Source organism: Henckelia pumila, chromosome 1 (assembly GCF_033568475.1).
Source record: "Henckelia pumila isolate YLH828 chromosome 1, ASM3356847v2, whole genome shotgun sequence".
Classification (NCBI taxonomy): domain Eukaryota; kingdom Viridiplantae; phylum Streptophyta; class Magnoliopsida; order Lamiales; family Gesneriaceae; genus Henckelia; species Henckelia pumila.
This window is the reverse complement of record NC_133120.1, coordinates 20389165-20395874: the sequence shown is the minus strand read 5'-3', so window position 1 is coordinate 20395874 and position 6710 is coordinate 20389165.

Sequence of the window (6710 nt, the reverse complement as noted above, 5' to 3'; positions counted from 1 at the left end):
CCACAGCTTTAGCTTCAACTCTGGAACCATTTCCGAGCCTTGACTGGGTCTCACCCATCCTTAGCCTATTACTTCTTGTCATCATTTGCAACTCATTGCAAATATGAGATCTACATCTGGTATCCAATACCCAAGAAGTAGTATTAAGAAAAACATTTATTTCAATGTAAAACATACCCTTTGCAGTTCGCAACTGCTCGAGGTATTCCTTGCAGTTACGTTTCCAATGACCGGGTTTCATGCAGTGTTTAGACTTGTCCAATTTTTCATGTAACATTTGGCCTTGAGATCATGGTCCAACCATTTCTCTAGTTCGGCCAACCTTTCGGCAGTTACATCAGCCGGGGCTGTTTTCGGAGAAGCCTTTTCTAACACTTAGAAAATCTTTTCCGAACTCATGACAATCTTAACTTATGGAACCATTCCGTATAGTTGCGCCAGAAAGTTTGTTTTGTTCGAGAACATGAGGATTACGAATTCATTGTAATGAAATACTGAGTTGAAACAGACAAATATCAGTGATTGTTTAATTAATTTACTAAGACATAAAATGGGCGAAATTTATTTTATGAATCTCACTCCCACTATTTTAACGATTTCACTACCCTCTAGTGAAAACGGGAAACTGTTTTCCTTAGTGAGAACATGGAGTCCAATTGACAAACTATGGTCCCGAATAATATCAGCCAACCATAATTTTCAAAAGGTAGAGCCCAATTGCTTCCAAAACAACCTCCACGTTTTTACCTCATGTCCAATAAGGGCCCAATAATATGACGTCGTTTATTGTGACATGTCAAGATGACCCATCAATATTAAGTTGTGATGGACGGTCGCCATGTGGATCCCCCAATAATATGAGCCGATCCCATGGGAGTTCCACCCAACTTACAACATGTGTCGATCCAATGTACAGCTTTCCGACGAACGGGCCCCCCGAATAATATGAGCCGGACCGTATCTGCGGGTAGCATCTCATGCATTGATCGTTGATGGAAGGTAGGAACATTTAAACAAATTTAAATTTCTTTTATATATCTTGATATCGATTTTAAATCATATTTAAAATGAGGGATTTTAATTTTGAAAATTTGTCTCATCATTTTTAAAATTTTGTATGCTTGCCGGATTCACACAATTTTGTCTAAAACATGCATACAACAATAATATCACATATTATATAGGATGATCGATTCCATTTCTAATCGACCCGTGGTTGCCAATCACGAGTCTTAGTCCAATCCTAGGTAATATGTAGTATGCAATGAAATCTTATTACATTGTGCTTCCAATTTACATTTCTTCTGTCTTTATTGTCTGCTGGGCCCACCTCCGTCTTCAAATCTTCATCTCCCACTAAATCTAATGTATTTACAATAAATAACAATGACAAGTAGGGGATACATTTTTAAGGGGTGGGAACGGGCCAAAAACCAGGCCCACTTTTATTACATATGACAATTCATATTGGGCCATAAACCAGATCCATTAATAAATCCAACAACAATAAAAACAAATGTAAATTCCTAACAGACACCTACAAAATTGGTCATGGCAATCGATCATCCTTATCCAATAACATTTAATTCAAAATTAATTTATTGGATAACATGCAATGGCAATTTAAATTTAAAAGGATAAAATCATATTTCATATATAAAATCTTATTTTACATACAAAATCATATTTTATATTTTTATCAAATAAAATCATATTTTATCTATAAAATCCAATTTTATACATAAAATCATATTTTACTCAATATATCCATAAGATCATATCTTATCATCAATTGTACCAAAAATAATTAATTTAAAAATTCAATTTAACGGATAAAATATTTAAATTTTCCAAAAATTCAAATTTATCCAAAAATCAATTTTAAAATTTTCGGACTCGAACAATTCGATCCGATGCCTCGTGGACCAATCAAAAACGATTTTCGATTGGACCAAAAATAGAATTTTAACATATTAAAATTTAATTTTAAAATTAAAAAATTAATTTTTTGCGCGCCGCCCGGGACGTTCCCGGGCTGCCCGCGCCCCAAAGGGGCTCGGGCCGGGCAGCGCCGTGCGCCGCCCTGCGCCGCCCTGCGCTAGCGCTGCGCTGGGCAGCGTCGCTGCCCCCCCCGGGCAGCGTCGCTGCCCCCCCCGGGCAGCGATCCAATCGCTGCCCGGGTTTTGCCCGAAAAAAAATTTTTTTTTTTGAAATATTTATTTTGTTTCAAAAACCGAGGCTTCAAAATTTTTGTACAATCGATTAATTTAATCGCTTGATCTGAGCAACCTGGCTCTGATACCACTGTTGGAGAACGCGGCGATCAGATCAATCAGAATTGATACCCGGTGCAGCGGAAGTTTAAAAAATTTTATATGGAACGATGCCATATTGGGTATCAAAACTTTTACGATTAAATTGTGTGTAAAAATTAAATAACAATTATAAATTTTTACCTTCAATCTCGAATCGAGATTTTGGACACCAACAGATTGCTCTGCTCTTGTTGTATATCCCTGAAACTGATGGACGAACTGTTCTTCAATCAGGTCCACGAACGGATATTTAATCCCTCTGATAGATTGCACTAGAAAATCTATCAGAAGTTTCTACGAAGAGATTAACAAATTTGATCCGTTAAACCAGACTGTAATTCAAAATTCACAGACTGGATTTTGCCGAGCAGAGGGGGAAGGGGGGCGGCCACTACTGAGAGAAAATCACTAGGTTTTCGAAAATTTGTGACCTGTTGTGTGTAATTTCTGTACTGCAATAACTTATTTATAATGTAGGCCGCTAACAGTTTAGGGCCCATTAGTCATAAGTTCCAGCCCGACAAGCAAAGCCCGCATGTTCAGAAATTAATATAAAATTCATCATGAATCCGATTGATAAACCGATTTCACCAATGTGCACAGAAACCATTTCTGCACCTTTTAAAGTCAAGATAAATTTTTCTAAATCTGAATTCAGTGATTTCCAAAAATGCCCATCCCTATGTCATTTTAGGAAATCTTACTCCTCTACTCTTAAATAAGAAGTCCAACTTCTTTGTTCATTAAATTTAACTCTTTAAATTTAACTATCTCAACGGGGATTAAAAATCCATTACTCTGTGTGACCCTTAATGGTTCAGGGATACAGCTAGCCGTGGGCTCACAACTCGTTGTGACTTGGAACAACAATTTCCGACTTGCCCATCGAATCATGGTAAGAGCGCCTAGCAACATCGCCCCATGATTCCCTAGGTATCACTGATAGTGCCTGCAAGAACCAATAGATTTTGGTTAGCGTACAGTATGGTCCCTTCATCCATATATCCCAATCGAATCAACAACCATTGGTAAATCGAGAGTCGTTCGAGATTTGATAACTATGCAATACATCTTGAAGATAAAATAGTGACATCGCATGTGTTACTAAGAAACCATTTCTTAAAACACATCATGTACTCTGGCCAGAGATTTGTCACACTAATATCTCCTCAGATCGCATAGGATATCCACACTCGCAAGTATGTGGTGAATGCTTGACAACAAAGCATCGACTCCTATATGTGTTGTAACTGTACCCAATCCCGACACCTGATGACCCCAATAGAGTCGGTAAACGAGTCAAAGCACAGTACTAGCATATAGAGTCTCAATGATGTTTCAAGTAGTAAGGACTAATGGTGTACAACCAAAACCGCGAACTTTATCCACTCGATAAGTGATAACCACTTGGAAAGTCCGGATAGGGTAGTTCGATCATTCATCATATGAATATCCATTTGCATGCTTCGAACATCTCTATGTTCCCTACCAATGAAACGTGGTACTCTGCATCGCAAATGCTAGTCTCAAACTCGAGCGATCCTTATCCTTATTATCGGACGGCTCAATCGACTAGGAACAGTTTAAAATATACAGTGACTATAAGATGTGTTTCATGATAGACATCCCCATGTTCTACCACATCTTACATACACTATAGTATATTCAAGGTCTTTATCAAAACAACAATAGTATATCACAATATAACAGTATGAAGAAAGATAAAGTCATTGCCATTAATAAAAGTGTAAATTATATTAAACAAAAGATTGTTTATACAAAGAGTCATCAAAGCCCCTAGCCACAAGTTGGCTCACCGGGCACCTACTCTTTCAATATCACACAAGAACAAATATTCACCAGGCTCGAACTGAAGTGGCCTACGTTAAAAATTAGCATAACTGTCTTGCCGATCTTGAGCAGCTTTGATCCTCCGCTTGATCAAATATACCTTGTCTACAATATACTGCACCAACTCAGGACCCTCGACTTGTCGTTCTTCTATCTCATCCCAGAATAGCGGAGTACGACATCGTCGACCATACAATGCCTCGAAAGGAGCCATATCAATACTACGATGATAACTATTATTTTAGGCAAATTCGATCAAAGGTAACTGATCCGGCCAAGACAAACCAAAATCCATGATAAAATAACATAGCATATCCTCCAACGTACGAATCATGCGCTCTGACTGCCCATCAGTCTCCGGATGATATTCAGTGCTCAAACTCAGAGTGGTACCCAACACCTGTTGAAAACTACCCCAGAAACGTGAGGTAAATCACGGGTCTCTATCACTGACTATGCTCACTGCAATCCCAGGTAATCGCACTATATCCTGGATGTATAAGCGTACCATGCGATCATAAGAATACTACCAGTTGTAAGGAATAAAGTGTGCTGATTTCGTCAAACGGTCAACAACGACCAACGACCCAGATACCATCACACTGACGTGAAGTCATAGTCAAGTGGGTGACAAAATCCATAGTCACATGCTCCCACTTCCATTCGGGAATCTCAAGATTCTGTAGTAATCCACCTGATCATCGGTGTTCAACCTTAACCTGTTGACAGACAAGACATGAAGAAACAAATTCATACACACTTCGTTTCATCCCCTTCCACCATAATCTGGTTCGTAAGTCCTTATACATTTTCATGCTTCCAGGATGAACTGACAATCGACTCCTGTGAGCCTGAGAAAGAATATCATTCCTGAGCTCCGCAACATCAGGTACAACCACTCGATTAGATAAGCACAATAATCCATCTGTCTGATAATGGAATCCAGATGTATTAACCCCATTGGCTAGACGTGCCAAACATTGAGTCTTAAAATCAGATATCTAAGCTTCTCTGATCCGAGAATACAATGTCGGCTTAGATAAAATAGTATACAAACGAATTCCATTTCTTCATTTCTTGTGATTGAGTGTAAAAATCAGTGAACAACACTCCTAAATCATATATATGAGATAAATCACTAGTCTGAAGTGCAGAAAGTCTCACCTGCCGACTCAAGGCATCAACAATAATATTAGCAGAACCCGGATGATATTTGATCTCAAAGTCATAATCTTTCAGAAAATCCATACAGCGTCTCTGTCGGATATTCAAATCCACTTGAGTGAATAAATATTTCAAACTCTTGTGATCCGTGAATATCTCAAATTTCTCGCCATAAAGATAATGCCTCCAAATCTTGAGCGCAAATACAATGGCGGCTAACTCGAGATCATGAAATTGATAATTATTCTCATGTTTCTTCAACTGTCTAGAAGCATAAGCAATAACATGTCCATACTGTGTGAGAACACATTGTAGACAACATAACCTCCTGATCCAGAAGGTAGAGCTAGCATAGGTGCAGTAGTAAGACGTCTACGCAGCTCGTGAAATGACTCCTCACAATCCGAGGACCATATTAAGGCAACATATTTCCGTGTAAGCTGTGTCAAAGGCCTGGCCAACTGTGCAAAATTCTCGATGAACCGACGGTAATAACCAGCTAGACCCAAGAAACTATGAATCTCAGGAACCGTCGTCGGACGAGACAAGTTCAGCACTGCCTCTATCTTACTAGGATCAACATATATTCCTTCACTAGAAATCACATGACCTAGAAACACTACCCGATCAAGCCAAAATTCACACTTGCTCAATTTTGCATATAGCTGCTTATCTCGTAACGTCTGCAAAACAATTCTCAGATGTTGTGCATCCTCATTCTTGTCGTGAGAATAGAAAAGAATATCATCAATGAAGACAATGACGAATCTATCCAAATATTCTCAAAATACTTGATTCATCAGATTCATAAAGACTGTCGGTGCATTCGTCAAACTGAATGGCATCACAAAAATTCATAATGCCCGTATTTATTCCTAAAAGCAGTCGTAGAAATATCTGAGTCTCGTACCCGCATCTAGTGGTATCCCGATCTCAAATCTATCTTAGATTAAACAGAAGTACCCTGTAATTGATCGAACAGATCATCAATCCGCGGAAAAGGATATTTACTCTTGATGGTGACACGATTCAGCTGCCTGTAATCAATACATAATTACATCGATCCATCCTTTTTCTTGACAAACAAAATATGTTCTCCCCACGGAGAAACACTCGGACAAATATATCCCTTATCAAGCAGATCCTGCAACAGCTGTTTCAATTCCCTCATCTCTGACGGTGCCAGATGTTAAGGTGCTCGGGATATGGGCGTAGTTCCTGGTACTAGATCAATACCAAATTCAACCTCTCGAACCAGAGGAAAATCAGGAATCTCATCAGGGAATACATCAGGAAACTCGCTGAAAACCGTTAACTAATCAATACCCGAACTACTCTTGGACATATCAACTGCATAAATGAGGTAGGCCTCCTCACCTG